We start from the raw sequence: 14,992 nt of genomic DNA, 5'->3' as shown, positions 1-14,992 counted from the left end.
TTCGAGTGCCGCCATGTCTGTTTTGCAATCGGCCCGATTGAGCAAACGTTCCTGACAGGGATGTTGCTGCCCTGCGGGACACCGATATCTGAAACTTTTAAAGAGCTTCTTGCAGTTCCTAAACAAACAAATTGTTTACGGTTGGCCAGATAACTTCGTATCAAGTTGTTCGCAGTGCCCCTGATACCATAACACTCTAGTTTTTGAAGAAGAATTTCATGGTTGAGAGTGTCGAAGGCTTTTTTTAAGTCGAGAAAAAGTGCACCTACAATTTTTTTAGAGTCAATTTTTTCAATTACGGAGTCCAATAACTCGCAGATAGCTGTTAGGGTACTCGACCCAGATTTAAATCCATATTGGAGATTATACAACACATTGTTGCAGTTCAGAAAACAATTAATTCTGTGTATTAATAATTTTTCAAATACCTTGCTCACGACGCTAAGTGTTGATATGGGGCGGTAGTTGTTCACCTCAAGGATGTCACCTGATTTAAAGATTGGAGTCACTTTAGCTGTTTTTAGGCATTCTGGATAGATGCCAGACTCTAACATTTTGTTAAAACATTTAGCAAGAATGCTTGAAAATGACAAATGGTGGATTTTGAGTAAAAGCGTAGGTATGTTATCGGGACCATTGCTTTTTTTATTTTTAAGAGATTTTATAACTGTGATAACCTCATTAGCAGTTGCTGGGTGTAAAAATAGAGAGTTTGACACACGATCAATATTCGCTAAACTGTTATATGTTGGATCCACGATTATTTTATTTGCAAGAGTTTTCCCGACGTTGGTGAAATAGTGATTAAATGTCTGACATACTTCATTTTGATCTTCTATAATCATATTATTAACTTTCAAGTTTATCTCAGAGTTAGTATGAGATCTACCTAGCATTGAATTAATGTTTTTCCAGATTTTTGAATGAGGTGTGTTGTTCAAAATATTTGCGTAATAGTTCTTTTTACAGTTTCTCTTGGTAACTTCAACTTTCTTGGAGATATGGTTAAGCATTTCTCTTAAGTGAGCATCTTCAGGATTCCTTTTCACTCTTTTGATATAATTGTGTTTTATTTTTATCAACGTCCAGAGGTCAAAAGACATCCACGGACAGTAATTACCCTTGAGCTTCACTGACTTAGTCACTTTTTTGGAGCAAGTAGTAAGCAAAGAGTTATAAGTTGCCACAATATTTTGAATACATGTGCTAGCATCTTCAATTTCACCAATCTCTCTCAAATAATTCCCAAATTTTTCGTTTAGTTCTAAATGATTTATAATGGTTTTGCTCAATTGTATCTGTTGCTTGTCTGATTTCAAATCAAAGGTAGTAATTACTTGGAGATGATCGCTTAGATCTGTATGAATCGTGTCGTTTTTCAAATTAGATGCATTCGAATACTTACATACTACATGGTCTAAAATATTCTCACCTTCCGGTGAAGTTTACTTTTGCCAAATGAAGAGTTTTGATAAAAAAAAAAATCAAATCTATCTTCATTTATGCTGATCAAGACGAACATGAATCCTATAAAAGGAACTTTGTCCAATCGTTTGCGAGCCAGGTTCTGAAACTTTTCAATCGTCAACAACTCTATTTTTAAATTCCCTCATCTGAATTGTTTTGATATAACGCAATGTACTCTAAAACTACTGTTTTGGAAAAACTCATTGACTTTTTGGAAATCAAGCACATCCCAAATCTACCACAACCCGATCAGAAGAGAAAAACTAAATTATATCAAGATGAGATATTTTGATATTCAATTTTTTCCTATCTGGATTAGTTATAATTTAGTACTCGTAGGATGTTAAAATATCTCAAATAATATCAAAAAGTCTATGCAACCATAACTAAATCATATCAACCGTTGTTATAATTTAAACAAAATTATAACTCATCCAGATAGGATATACAAACTAAAAATCTTATTGGATTTGTATGCAAAAAAGATGGCGATAAAAGATGAGAATTGAGCTCATCACTTTTCCAATCCCATCCCATCCTACCAGTTGTGCGTCCTTGCTTACTACTCTACCTGAGCTTCATAGAAGTTAGTTGTTTATTTTCGTACTGATTCTGCATAGCTCGATCCTGGCTGCTTGTTTATAGGGATGGCGCGCAAAGACAGGCAGCCGTTCGCGTTCCATAGAATTGGCCAATGGGAATTCACATAAGTGTACCTGATGAATTGGAATTTTGATGGATCGGTCCGATCGGGAACGGACAGTTGGAATTCTCAAAGGGAATCGTGCGCACGGGAATCAGGCAGTCGTTTGTGTGGATTGAAACTGGACAATGGGAATTTCTATACGTTTACTTGAAGAATTTGAATCGGACTATTGGAATTTAAAAGGGATGCGTGCGGACGGGCAGGCAGTCGACTTCGAGTGTCGTTCAGATGAATGGAATACATTGAAAGTTTACCTGATGCATTGAAAATAGAATGAATTGGAATAGGATTATCAGGATTTGAGAAGAAATACTAGATGTACCTACTGAAATGAACGTTTCGAAAATCCAATAGCCACTTTTATACCAGGCAGATCAAAACAGAGAAAAACAACAGCCCCCAGTCTTTTTCTTTCGACTCATACTTCTAAATAAAAGTAAACAGGTTGATTATAGTACTAGATTGAATATAAATACTTAAGCTTTGAAAATTTAAATGAAACGATGCCTCAAAAATTATTATTTGCATTCATATGGGTAATCGATTAATTTCAACTTAAAGCTTCCAAAAATGCGTTTGAAAAAATTGTTTTATCAAAAGTAGATATAATTCTGTTTTAGAAAAAACATAAACAACAAATCTCATTTCAAAACTATAACTGAATCAGATATAAATATCTCGCTGAGATAGGTTTGAGTAACGATTTTGATATGCTCTTCTGATCGGGTATGTAAAATACAATGCCTTGCCTTAAGGGGGGGTAGGGTCTAACGGGTAAAAAAAAACACCATTTTCACGATTTTTTTCTAGAGCTATCGTTCAACTAAATGTATTCAAATTTTTTGCATTATACAAAGCATTGTTAAAAGAACATTTACTAATTTTTTCGTAGAAAAATATTGAAAAATGAGCCGGTGACGAAGCCCTTTCGAGGATGCCTTTTAGAAAACAGGATTTGCGGTGGACACTGTATCTCAGCACAGAATCATCTGAAATAAAAAAGTCCGAGCAAAATATTTTTAAAAGATGTTTTTCTGGACCCCAACGTTTTTATTTAACTTAAAAAAAAATTTATGAAATTTTTGTGGCTGTTTGAAGTCAAAACTACGATTTTTCACGAAGAAATCCGCCATTTTTTATCTATAAAATCTCCCTAAAGTAAAAAAAATAAAAAAGAAAAACGTTGGGGTCTGGTATTTTATATGTAGAAAATATGTTCCAAATTTGAAAAGAATCAGATAAGTAGTTTTCAAATGACGATGTCCACGGACTTTAAAAATGTGCTTTCGAGAAAAACGCGTTTGAAGTTTTTGCTCTTGCTTTCTTGCAGTATTAGATAGGAGGAGATAAAGGCCTATAATTTCTACAGTTTTGCTTCAACTGACTTGAAAATTTGACACATCATTCTTGAAATGTTTTACAATAAGAAAATAAAAAAATAAAAAAAATCGATTTTTTGAAAGTGTTAGACCCTACCCCCCCTTAAAGAGTGATACAATCAAATTAGTATTTATCCTGTTAAAGAAATCTTTCCCAATACACTTGTCAAATCGAGATTCTGTAAAATTTGAAAAGAGTTGTATTTAGTTGCTGTTAAGGTCCGTACTTTGTTAAATCAACATTTTTATGATATAACTAAAGTTCGTCGAAATAATTATTCTTTTAAATATCAAAAGCTTACGACCGTTACTTTTTTTCAACAATTCCATTCTGGAGTTTTTCCTTGTTTGTCTATAAAATTTTTCTAAGAAGAAAATCCCTTGAATACATACATAAGTTGGGAGAGATAATTAATTTCGTATTGGATAATATTTCTACTATTTTTCAAATAGAGCGCAATATGGAAGAATATGCGAGTGGCAAAATTGCTTTATTAAGATGAGTCTATACTCGATGCTAGATCACACCGAGTATAGATTCAAAAGTTTTTCTACAGCGTTTTCAAAAATCTATTTTTTTTAATACTCCAGAACAATTTGTTCTTGTGGCCCGCCAGCCAATAATTTTCCTGAAATTTGGCCCGCCAGTTGAAAATGTTGGCCACCCATGGTCTAGAAATTAGTCATGCAATACTTCGCTAGGCACCAGCAGTGATATCAATTGAATTCATTGTTTTTCAATGCCGAAAGACATATTCATGTTAAACAGCTAATTACTTTTTTGTCTAATAAGATACGAAGTTACGGTCTTCCACAAAGTTGTTCAGCGAAAAATTTCATTTCAAGTATTTTTAATTGGGGCAAAAAGCATCAGCTGGCTCGATTCCACAGAAGAAACAAAAACTATATCGATTTTTCAGTACAATACATTCAATTTTCCCATACGAACCTTAAAGTTCAAATTTACTCATGTTAACGTTACTTAAAATTTCTGCAGAAAAAACATGGATGATTTTTGGACCAAAACAAAGCTTTTTAGACAGGGTTTGGTAAATTCAAAATTACCTCAAATCGACTCAGTCTATTGTTCGATTATTTTGCTGTTTTTAACCGAAAAAGTTTTCTTTCTTGCCAAATCACTAAACTAGGCCTTGTAAATCTTCAAACGAAATCAGAGCCAAAAAGTATTTAGGGATGACCGTTCCAAACTCAGAAGGAAAACTATTTTCCTTAGTCACCCAGATTCCGTAGCTGTTTGATTTATCTTTGTAGCATTATTCCTTAGTCTTAGTTGCATTGCATCACGCAAAAAGTTGAGGCTTGGAACGAAAGCCAGCAGCAAATATACCGACCCAGCCAATCGTACCAAAACGTAGTCCAGCTGAAGCCCAGCTTCAAAGGAAAGTGAAATTGTTGGAAAAGATGAATATTTTCTGCGGTGAGCCCCAATCGTTTCTTCGGGGGTGTTTTGTTTTTCATCTCTTAAGAAAACCTACCTACGAACCTGCATGCATATACTTTCCAGCAGTTTGGGCTGCTAGAGCTTCTACCGAAGTTCAGCTCAGGAAAAGTTGATACACAGGAAACTAGATTCGAGGTAGACCGTTGTTGGGAGAAAAGCTCTACTCTGTTTCAAGCGTATATCTGCAGCAGAAAACTGAATGGCAGTTGCTATTATTGAATGTGAGATTCATGAGTAAACATTTTTGTACGCTGAAGATGAAGAGATTTAGATCCAACTTACTGTACAACTTCAACTTCGTTAGTGGATTTAAGCAGCACGGTAAGAAAACTGGGGGTTTTAGAATCTATTTAGCCGGGACAAATTTCATATCCATCTTTTGTCACTAGTAGTTGAAACATCACGAAAGGGGAGGAGGAGGGGGATAAGAAAAAATCCAAAGCTTGCATACGACAAACTTGTATGCAATCTACCAATCTACCAATCTACCAAAAGGTGAAACAATTTGTATCTTCTACATCTTCTTCGTATCTTCTACTTGAAAGAGCAATTATTTTATTTTTTAAAGAATTTATCAAATTTTTCGATAAATACCTACTTTATTTATTTCCTCTTTCGAAATTTTTGGAAAATCGGAGGGGGTGTGACAAAAGAAGAAATTTCTTTTTATCCAGCCTTATTACTAGTAAATAGAACATGCAATTCAGTAGATTCGACACTAGATCTAAAAAAACAGCCCTTCATTTGAAATACACAAACCAGCACACTTTACAAAATAAAACACGTCCCAATCGTTAAATTAAAATTAAATATAATATCTCAACGAAACAACCAAATGAAGCTAACTGGACACAAAATGCGAACGAACGTTCGTTGCCCAACAAAACGAGCGAACAGTACCTCGCACCTCCCTCTTCTTCATTTCTCGTTCCCTTGTCCCTACCACTTTTAGACGTCAATCCATTCAGCGGGACAATTTTCGAATTTCGAACTGAAATCAAGTTTTTTCGGCATGTACCAAAAAGGAACAAATGCTTACCTTCTCTCAGAATTGATCGTACCTCAATAGTTTCAGAGTTATAGAATTATGAGATTGTCTCGCTGAATAGACGGTTCGATTTCAGGATCTCGCATTTTAAAAGAGCATACTTTTTCCGGAAAATTGATGAACCTCGGAAGTACATCAAATTTCAATAACAATTTTTTATCAAGCTTTGAAATTTGCCATACTAAGTTATATAAACTTTTTCCAGTGAATTTATATACTGGAACAAACATCATATTTGAGTTGCTTGAAGAATTTCAGGGCGATTTGATGCATTATTTGTTATATTTAAGTGTACTTAGTATGAAATTTGGCTGAAAACTCATTTTTGCATACGATCTTATCGGGCCAGTAAGTAACCAAACCGGAAATTGAAGCACAATGTAGTACCAAATGGACGTGCCCGCAGCAAGGTTCGAACGAAGTACGACGGATGCATCCTCATGGATGACGAAACGTACGTGAAGGTGGATTTTGGGCAGCTTCCTGCCCAAACATTTTATAAAGCCACTGCACACTGGTCTGCGTGATGTCCCCGGCAAGTTTAAATTCGTTTTTGCCGATAAGTTTACAAGAAAGTGTTTGATATGGCAAGGTATTAGCAGCTGAGGACGAAATACCCCGGTTTTTGTGACAAACAAGACCATGGACTCCAAGATGTAAAAGGAGGAGTGCCTGAAGTTTTTCCCAGATTTAGCAAGCTGCCACTACAGTAAAGAGGTACAGATTGGTAGAACGACTCAGGATGCGACAGAGATGAAGAGATGGTGTAACAAAATGGCCGCTGTTCAGTTCAAAATTTAATCAAAAACACATTGGAATATTTTTTTTTATTATTTTTTCTTCAAAGTGCAATAAAACAAACTTACATGTTGAGTACAAAACGTTTTTATTTCGTTTACATAGTTCCGAGATAGACCCGTTTTAATACGTCCAGATCCATGCTTTACCTTGTTGATCAAGGGTTAAAACATTCCAAGTTCCAATTTGTGTCCGTGTTTTCGTGCTAAAAGTCGTCGCCAAAGTTCCAGGTCGGTCATTTCTTTCGGATTCCGTAATAATTTTATAAATCGGGAGCAGTAGGTTGTTGGCATAAGGTCCCTATCTCGCGATATGGGGCCGCCATCTTGGATTTAGCTGACAGGAGCCACATTTCATAAATTCAGCCGCTCGCTGCGAGACAGACGCTGTTTGAGCCGCCCCTGACCTGGGGAACAGAGACGTGCGACCACCTTCTCAGTCTGCATGCGACCAAAGCATCCACCGGGAATGGGTACAGGATCTCCGCTTAGGTTACTCGCATCCCAGTCGGCACCGCGTAGAGGTTGAGATATTTGAGAGTTGTAAACAAGGTTGCCGAAATCACAGAAAAATCTGTAATTTCACAGAATTTTGAGCAAATTTTCATCACAGAATCTGTGTCACAGAACACATAATTTTAGAAATATTCTCAGATTTCACAGATTTTTAAAATTTTGTAAGTGTTTTCAAAATTTGAATTTTTGATGTCAATATAAATTTTAGATTTCTAGGTTTAGATTGGAAAAATCGGATAAGATACGTAAGGTTAATTGATTTCGCCCAAGTAAAATGTGAAATGGACCCATTTTTTCAGAGCATTCAACGAATTTCAAGGAAATAGCGTCACAGAAAACCATCACCGAATTTTTAGGTAAAATCACAGAAACTCAGGATTTTGTTTCGCCAAAACACAGAATTTTTTTTCGGCAACCTTGGTTGTGAATAAGAGGTGTTATGACTAAATAGTAAAGCTTAGATTTTTAAGAAATGGGACACTTTCTTTTTCTGATAGCTCATTTACTAATAATTGCACATTCAAAAATTTGACAGCATTTTGCTTCCTGTTAAAAGTACTGTCAGACCTATTTTTTTTTAATTTTAAATTCACGTGTTTCCGAGATATTCACAATGCAAGAGAGAAAGAAAAAATATAGTATGCACAATTTCCATTAAAATCCATCATTTTCAAATTGATAGCTGACAAAACCGTTGATTATTCAAAGAATTACTGTGTAAGAGTAGTGAAAAAGTATGCAAACACTGTTGAAAATATCCCAAAGTTCAAATCAGGCATAGGAGTGAAGCACATGATCGGCAATTACGGTTAAGGGTCATCAGGTAAATCAAGGTTCATACCAGAATTTTTAATTTAAAATAAGCGAAAAACTAAGTGTAGTTCTCTGGAATGTCCCGGAATATTTTCTCTGATAAGCTTAAAGTGTTACTGACGCATTAAAACCTGAGCTATAATAAAAAGTTTTTGCTAGTTTCAGAGCTCGTAAGCTGTATAGCCGGTACCGAGGCTATGAGACAAATGATTTTTGATAGACGACAAAACATACGAAAAACCCTATTTTAAACAAATTTCAGCGTTCGAATTCCATAACATGTCTGCTCGTGGCAAGGTCCCTACCAGATTTAAGTTTACATTTGCTGGTTAATTGGTATAAAATATAATGATTCGCCAAAATTTTGCTCCTGTGGAAAAGCAAAACAATTTTTAAAACGAAAGCTTTGGTGTACTTCCTGTGAAAAAGTACAACAATTTTTATAACGAAAGCTTTGGTTTTCGCTGCTTTAAAAGTCAAAAAAGGGTAATTTTGTATATATCCTTTGCAACCTACGATCTATACTAACCGATTATTCTTTAAGTTCAATCTTGTGATGGTTTTACTTCGTTATTGATAGATTTTTCCAGCAGAAATTCTATTTAAAAAGCTTTTAAATGACTGAAAAATAATCAAAATTTTGTTAATTTCAAAACAGCTTTTTCCACTAAATTGCCTTTAGTTTCTTCAAAAAGAGAATTATTGGACCGAAAACTAGCAGAAATTGAAGGAGGAGAATGCAGCCATCTAAAATACAGATTAGACAAAGTATAAGTAGGAAAAACTGATCAATATCAAGATTGAAAAAAAATGATCCGTTCAAATTTCTTCTTCATGAAATCAGTTGCGATATGTGCAATTGACCTCTCCCTCTGCTCAAACTCACTATCATTGGATTGCAAGTGGAAGGTAATCCCTGATCCAAAGCAATGGTAGTGATCATTTGCCAATCATAACTACAATCACCAATTCAAATTCAGCAAATATGACATATGACCTAACAAGAATCGACTGGAAAAAGTACTCGGACGCAGTTATCTCAACCATCAATTCTGTGGATGTGATACCTCTGTTGGAGGTACTTTTCTTGCTCGCTTGATTCATGACAGTGCAGTTCAATCCCAAACGAAACTCATTCCAGATCCATCTGTTCGGCGAAGGTCTCCAAATCCATGGTGGGATAGTCAGTGTACTAAACTTTACGTGGACAGATCGAACGCTTCTAAAGTTTTTCGGAAACACGAAACCCTGGATAACTTCAACGCGTATTTTTCTCTTGAGCAGCAATTCAAAAACCTGGTCAAGGGGAAAAACGTGCGCATTGGCGTAATTTTGTCATGGGTTTGTCATAGGAAACATCCTTAAGCACTTTGTGGAATGTGGCACGAAGCACGCGTAATCGTTCTTCCACGAACGAAAGTGAAGAACATTCGCATAAATGGATTTTCAATTTCGCACGGAAAACCTGTCCAGATTCCACACCTGGGCAAAAAATCATCCAAAGTGTGTCTCCGAACAGATGCGATCTGGATTCCAGCTTTTCAATGGTGGAATTCTCAACTTGTTGATATTCTTGGAGCATAACATTGGTCCCGAAGATATCCAAAAGCGATGTTGTCTTGCATTCGTAAATTGATGGAGAAAATGATTTTGTTCCAATATTAATGGGTGGAAACAAATGGTCTCCTTTCAGATTCCCAATTTGGGTTTCGAAGGGGCAAAGGGACAAATGTTTGTCTTGCTTTGCTGTCTTCAGAGATACAAATGGCGTACGCAAAACGTGAGCAAATGGCTTCAGTGATTCTTGATATAAAGGGAGCTTTTGATGCAGTCTCAATAGAGGTTTTGTCAGACAAGTTGTACTCCCAGGGTCTGCCTCCACTATTGAACAACATCTTATACAGCTTGCTTTGTGAGAAACATCTGAATTTTGTTCACGGAGATATTGCAGTGAGAAGAACCTCTTAAATGGGCCTCCCGCAGAGTTCACTTGTGGTCGGTTTCGCTGCAGCACCAGCATATGCCACTTCTGTCTGGCCCAGTGCAGTCGAACGACTTGTGACCGTTCAACAGGCACTTGAAGCACCGGTCCGGTTGCTGGGGGATGGTTATCTGACAGATAGACCATCCCACCTTTAGCCGCCCACACCTAAGTGCGGCGTTTGCTGCTGCAACCGGAAGTTTGACCAGCCCAATCTGCATACCAGATTTGGGAGGGCCATTCCGCAGACGAATCGTCATCTGGTCAGAGCAGATTTTGCACTGCTCGACCAGTGCCACCCGCAGTTCGTCTTCCGTTGTGACTTCATCCAGGTTTTTAACCCGGATGGTCACCTCCTTACAGAGGGCACGCACCTCAGCCTTGTCGCCAAGAGCTTCGGCTGCCTTAGCGGTAAGGGTCCCGCTGGAGTTTCCAGCACCACGCTTCAGTTCGAGGATCATCTCGCCGGTGCGTGTCCGACGGATCCTCCGAGCTTTCTCGCCTAGATCGGCGAGATCTTCGTTCGTACGCATATGTCGCAAGACATCTGCGTACGTGCCCTCAGGTGCTTTGACGACAATCGCCTCGCCCCTCTCCCTGACGCGACGTTTGCGTCGTTGGGGTTGGGGTTTGGCTTTTCCCGTCTCCGTACCTTTGGGCCTTCCCCTTTTGCGCGATACCGTCTGCCACCCGGTATTCGCGCTCTTCGGCTCATCTGCCTTTTCGGCAGGGCCTTCCGCCCGCTTGGAAGCGCTGGCCGCAGGATCCTGCCGGACAGACGGATCCTCCGCTCTTTTCTTAGGGTCACCGGGTCTGGGTTCCCCGGGAGACCCTCTCTTACGTTTGCTGTTGCCAGCAAACGCAAGGCTGCCCTCTGTTTGGGTAAAGGCATTGACCTTCTTCGGGCGGATGGTGTCCGCCCTCAGAGGGGTCACTGCCGGCCCTCGCTCTTTTGGTCTAGCGGCCTCGGGCTCCGCAAGACGTTCCACCACAGCTTTGTTGGCTGCGATGAAAAGCTGCATCACCCTGGCTAGCTTCTCGCGTATTTCCTTGTGGATGTTGGACTTCCCTTTCACACATTCCACAAGGTCAGCGATGCCAGCCATGGCCGTGACCAACTCTACTGGAGCTCCCGGATCTTGGAGTTCCGGGGAGCTCAGTAGGTCTTCCAACGCTTCCTGTACGTGATCGTACGGGTCCACTCGCACATCGCTCGGTGTTTCCACCGACGTTGCCGTCGGGTCCACCGGGTTGGCAGGTTGCCTAACCGGCGAACGCCTAAGGCCACTCCCGCCGAACGGATTCGAGCTCTCGCCTTTATCCGTTCCGTCCTTTTTCGTTTCTTTTAACATTTTTTCGCATATTTAATCCCACGAGTAATCAGGTAACGAACGGTCCACTGCGCCAGTGACCTGCTTAGCGCAGCAAGGACTGGGATACTGTGGGGTGTGTCCCGGTGCCCCACAGGCAACCGTTAGAGACTGGCGTGACTTAACGACCCGCCAGCCTTCCAGGTACATCGGCACGGTTAGCTTCACACCTTCACCAATGGAGTCGGTTTCCGATAGTAATTCCATTGTCGTAATCAAAATTCGTTAGCGAGGGTCTTCATAAAGGGGGGGGGGGGGGGGGGTTGTATTTCTCTCGGCCGTACATCTGCATAAAGCAGACACGTTTCCACTCTGCACCACGGGGAGGTGGAACTACGTCGCAGAGCACGTGTAACAGGATCTACTGTACATCTCATCTGTACAGACCTTTACAAGATACTTTAGACAGATTGTCAACCTGCTCTGCGACGTAGTTCCACCTCCCCGTGGTGCAGAGTGGAAACGTGTCTGCAAGTCTGGCGTATTGCAGATGTACGGCCAAGAAAACTACACCAAATCCACTAGAGGCTGTCGAAGGGTCTGCCAAACCCACGCGGAAGAAGTGGTGCACCCGGGTACTTAGGTACCAGTACTTGGGTGTGTGCGTGATGGTCCAACACGTTTTCGGGGGGTCATGGCCCTGATATGCGGACGTGACCGGAGGGAGAGCGATCGCCAACACGTTTTGCGCTTCGGTGGGTATAGACCCGATTCGCAAAACAAGTAGATGCGCAAAGTGGTGGCCAATGGTGGGCCGATCACTTAGGGACGTGTTTACACATCAGTGTCCGAGAGGCGACACGCGTTTCGGGAATTGTTGCGCCCGAACCGCGAGTGTGACCTGAACCTGATGAGGGCGTTCTATAGCTCGATCTGCGCCGTCGGTCATGCGCCCGACTTGAAGATCGGGTAGTTGCGCTGAGTGGTGACTTAAGTCAACACTATTTGTGAGTTCGGAGGAGTCTGAGTCCTACACGTGGCTTAGGGGGCTTACCCCTCCTACTCGCGTGATTGAACAGAGAAAGTGTCGTCGACAACTCGCTTTGTGCTTATGGATCTTGGACTGGATTCACAAAGTTAGTAGTTGCGCTGCGTGGGGATGTCGATGAGATGTCGGGTCCTAACTCGTCAGAGGAGGGGTTGCGCATCGAGTTGTGTTAGAATGAGGTGTTGCTGATAGAGGATTCGGAAACGAGTATTGCCTTGGAGCGCACTATCTCGAATTGACCTCCCACTATTGAAGTAAACAGTTCGAGGTGGGAACAAAGGTCAGTGGCCCCAGGTGGACTTTATGGCGTAGGGGGTAAAGTGTTCCTTAGCATTGTATCATGAGTCATCCAATTGCACCCATGGACCCAGAGTAGCAAACTGGGGGGACGCGGTGGCTCGCCGCGCCTTGGAATGCAATCCTCTAAATTGGATTTACCACCTGGGGTAACAACTAATAAAAAAAAAAGATTGTCAACCTGGGCTTTGGGGCTTGGGATTGAGTTTTCCCCACAAAAAACGAAGATGGTTGTTTTCTCTAAGAAACATAGACCTGCTCAACCTAAACTTCAACTCCTCCCAGATCGATCACTCAATCGAGGTGTTTTAAGTATCTTGGGGTTTGGTTTTGATTCCAAATGTACCTGGAGAGCCCATATTGAGTATCTGAAAGGAAAATGCCAACAAAGAATCAATTTTCTCCGATCAATCACTGGCACCTGGTGGGGAGCCCACCCAGAAGATCTTTTGAAATTGTATCGAGCAACAATTCTCTCAGTGATGGAATATGGTAGTTTTTGTTTCCAGTCTGCTGCCAAAACTCACCTCATCAAACTCGAGCGTATCCAATACCGTTGTCTTCGCATCGCTTTGGGCTGTATGCCCTCAACGCATAACTGAGCCTTGAAGTTTTGGCAGGAATACTCCCACTAAAAGATCGTTACAATTTATTATCACTCCAGTTCCTCATCAGGTGTGAGATCATGAACCTATTGGTGGTCGTAAATTTTGAAAGGCTACTTGAGCAAAATCTTCAATCCTGATTTATGTCTATATACCATGACTTCATGTCCTTGCAGATTAATCCTTCTTCATATTCCCCAACTCGTGTTTACATCTCTGACTACCACAACTCTTCTGTCCAGTTTGATTTGTCTTTGCAGCAAGAAATTCGTGGAATCCCTGATTCGCATCGTCCACTGCTGATTCCAAGAATTTTCGAAGCTAAATATAGACACGTCGATGCTGACAAAATGTACTTTACAGGTGGGTCGCTAATAGAGGAATCAACGAGATTTGGAGTTTTTAACGAAATAGCTACCGCCTCTTATAACCTCCATCCACCATGCTCGATATACATCGCAGAGTTTGGAGCCATTTACTGGGCGTTGGATAGCGTCGTTTCAAGGCCAGTAGGACACTACTATATTATAACGGACAGCCTTAGTTCTGTTGAAGCTATCCGTTCAATAAGACCGGGAAGGCACATTTCCTCGGGAAGATACGGGAAATTCTGAGTGCTTTATCAAGATGTTGCTTTGCTATCACCTTCGTTTGGGTCCCCTCACATTGCTCGATAATGGGCAATGAGAGGGTGGACTCTCTGGCAAAGGTGGGGGCGATAGAAAGCGAAACGTATCACCGTGACATCGTCTTCCACGAATTTTACTTTTTAGTTCGAAGGAACTCTCTTGTCAACTGGCAGTGCAAATGGGACGAGGATGAGTTGGGTCGGTGGCTCCACTCGATTATCCCAAAGGTAAGCCTTAAACACTGGTTTAATAGATTGGACCTGAGTCGGGATTTTATTCGTATATTTTCCCGTCTCATGTCCAATCATTCCTTAGACGCGGTGCTCTATCGTTTTGACATCGCTGGCAGCAATTTGTGTAATTGCGTTCAAGGTTACCATGACATCGAGCATATTGTCTGGTCGTGTGAGGTCCATCTTGTCGCCAGAACGAATTTAATAGACTCCCTTCGGGCCCGAGGAAAACCACCTAACGTCCCAGTGAGAGATGTACTAGCTCTGCAAGATTTCGACTACATGCTTGAAATCTATCTTTTTCTAAAATTTATCGATTTTCGTCTATTATTCTTTTTTTCATAATTCCCTTTCTTGTCTTCTTTTTCTTTGAAATAAAAGTATTAAGTTAAGCAAATAATTGTAAAACGAGGAAAAACGAGTTTTGCTCCTTAAAACCTAAAGGTATGAGCCGTTTCAAATAAAGTTTTACAAAAAAAAAAACTGAAAAAAGCGTGCGCTGGCTGATGTGAGATACCTAGAATAAAGTAGATATTTTCCACACAAAAACCCATAAATTATTATTTTTTTAATTTTTTCATGAATAATCATAAAATTGCTTTCATTTCCTTCATAGAAAGTATTTCGATCAGACGAACGGTTTTTGAGATACACGCGTTCGTAACTGTCCCATTTCTAAAAAAAAACTAAGCTTTATCCTT

Source organism: Uranotaenia lowii, chromosome 1 (assembly GCF_029784155.1).
Source record: "Uranotaenia lowii strain MFRU-FL chromosome 1, ASM2978415v1, whole genome shotgun sequence".
Classification (NCBI taxonomy): domain Eukaryota; kingdom Metazoa; phylum Arthropoda; class Insecta; order Diptera; family Culicidae; genus Uranotaenia; species Uranotaenia lowii.
The sequence above is the reverse complement of the archived record's forward strand: the minus strand, read 5'-3'. Positions refer to the sequence as shown.